The sequence below is a fragment of the Coenobita brevimanus genome, chromosome 100 (genome assembly GCF_032717465.1).
Source record: "Coenobita brevimanus isolate Jiangsu-jjx chromosome 100, ASM3271746v2, whole genome shotgun sequence".
Taxonomy (NCBI): domain Eukaryota; kingdom Metazoa; phylum Arthropoda; class Malacostraca; order Decapoda; family Coenobitidae; genus Coenobita; species Coenobita brevimanus.
The window spans coordinates 73,046-75,963 of NC_137053.1; positions in this window are offsets into that span (position 1 = coordinate 73,046).

Here is a 2,918-nt window from a genome sequence, read left to right on the forward strand (position 1 = left end):
GAACTAGCAGGCTACGCAAGCATTATTCAGTCTCCTTCGTATCCCCCGAAAGGATGGAGGTGGACTGCGGAAGAAGGATATTCTGGCCTTCAGTCCATCGGGTCCATTTTCAGATGAGCCTGGGGTTGCATCTACTACTACTACTACTACTACTACCACCTACCTACCTACCAACCTACAAATCTCAGTTACAAGAGGAATATAATTTTGTGAGATTCCAGCCTTGGGCTACTCTCAGATGTCGCGACATTTCATTTGATTCCCTGTCTTACAGCACTCAGTTTTATTTGTCTGTTAACGAATGACACTTACTGTCGCTTTCCAAGCAGTTTCATAAATTTCGTAACAGTTCGTAAAGCCTCTCATTATCAACTCGTTTTTCAAGTTGCACCTCAGCATTCTTTTTTATGTTACTGATGCAAATTATGTCTATAGTAAACAGAAATCACTGTGCTCTTTTTTATTTGGCATAAAAGTGCCATCCTCCATCTTCACTGGTGAGCTGCAACAAGAGAATAACACTAGAATATATGGCTAGTCACAAGGCAGTGCAACAGAATGGATGTAAAGCCTTAATATTGTCTTCTTCTGCCAAATATGAAATAAGATGCAAAAGGACAAAAATCTGGGGCAAGTTAAGGTGAAAAGGGTACAGCATACAAATGAATAAGATATAATATGAAAATAAGTCGTTACGGAAGAGATGCTACGAAACCTCCAGTATCTACTGGAATACGCCTGTAATCCTTTCACTACGATGACGTCTTCTGCAATTTATTCTTGAGACAGTTCATCACTTTTAACTTGACGGAAATTTTCGTCCTTGGGCAGCCTATTTCTCGTCGTTCATTGGGAAACTAAGATAATGTAATGGCTCGACATGCTTTTCATAATACCTTTCTGTGACTAGCACCACATTCTAGTGTTAATCTCTCCTCTTACAGCTCAACATTCACGATGCAGAGATGGCCTTCCTACTACTTGTTAAAGTGGAATCTCGTTTGTAGTGAATGAGCTAACTTCTTGTATCCGGGTGACGTCCTTTGAAAACTGCTTTTAATTTAAGCTGGTTTAAAATCACCATCTCTCTGTCTTGAATGATAAACTGTAAAAACAGATTAATACTAACATATAATAATAGTCACGAAGAAGTGCAATGGAAAAACTCGAGCTGTATTGTCTTTATCCTCAACTGACCTACGTGAAATAAGCTGCAAAGGGTATTTGGACGTGCGTCTCACAATGAAGAGGATTATTAATGCCATGTCCTCCAGTTTCAAAGTCATTCTGAACCTGCATAAAATCGTCAAGTGGTATTAAGAGTAAAAAAAAAAAAAAAAAAGACGTCGCCATACCAAAAGAGTAAAAGAATATGCCTTCCTATCACCTTCGAAAAAACCATTATAAGAAACCGTAATTTTAACTATAACTTTAAAGTATAAAAATATGACTGTCTGTTTTCTAAATTCCTGCTTTTGGATAACCAAAGAACGTCATCTGCAACAAAGTAATTAGTTACCATCATGCATCAGACTTGCAGGTGATCGCTTCTTTCCACCAGCGAGAGTCAATTTAAATGTGGCCTGAATTGACAATTGCTAAATTAGTAGTAGTAGTAGTAATAGTAACAGCAGCAGCATCAGGAGCAGCAATAGTAGCAGCAGCAATAGTAGTAGTAGTAGTAGTAGTAGCAGTAGTTGTTGTTGTTGTAATAATAGTTACAACCCCAGGCTCGTCTGAACGTGAACCAAATGGGCTGCAGGCCACTACCCTCCTGTCAAGGAACAGGTTATTAGGGGAATGTACGTATAACCAGCTAATTGAGCCGCCAAGTTATATCGGTGTCACCACATAAGACGTCCCGCTGCAGCGCCTGTGTTAACTGAACGCTTGAATTAACTGTGTTTAGTAATTCGAGACACTTACTTAGCCCTCAGATCTCGGATGTTTTTCTAGTGTCCAGTTAAATCCTCCGGCATTAACCTGGGTAAAAGAGGAGCTGTCTCCAGAGGTTTAAACTGAGGTACCGGTAGTTTCTTCCATTAAGGAACTTCAGATGCAACTAAATAATCATTTTTAATTACAACCATGCTAAAATATTATGTTTCATATATAACACTCGTTTCTTTAGAATTAGCATAAATATTCTTGAGGCCCTACGAATCCTTCAAAACCAATAAAAATAAAGCCACATTACATGACCTCAAACGCATGAACTTACAGAGCTTACTAAAAGCGTGAGCGGGTAGCCAAGAGTTTGTGGGGAAGACAGATGATCCCCGAGCTGAGCCGAGCCGAGCCGTGTTGTGTGGTGAAAGTGTACCGCCAAGAATGTAAATAACTGATCAGTACCTGTGGTACCCCGTTGCCCTTGGTTACTGTGCAATGCGTTTAATCACATGATGGTCAGGATACCTCTGTATTATGATATTCTAGATAACGTTTTTTTTATTCAGTTGAGAGCGCATCATGGAAGCCTAAGTGTTAACCCCTTCTACCCGATGCCGTATTCTATATTACCTACCTCTAGACGATGTTATTCAATTCAGGACAGAACACTCCTAGTGGAGAGGCTAATACGCTCCTCCAACTCACAACGTCTCTCCAAAGATTAGTAAAATCACCTGGCGGTAGCAAATATATAATGAAAAATGTGTCATTGGATTCAAGGGGTCAAAAGTAGAATACTCGTATGTATTATGTTAGAAAAGATTTAAGTCCCTTTTTTTTTTTTTTTTTTTAAACCACCAGCCAGAGAAAATCTTTTTTATTTTATTCTTGGCAGTTCAAGACAATTTCTTTTTAAGTTAGCAAAAACCTTTTGTAGTGAACGAGTTATTGAAGGATACATCTAACCCCTCCATTTCGAAAAGACAATCCTTAACAGATTAAAATCGTCAAAGGATAACAAGAATAAA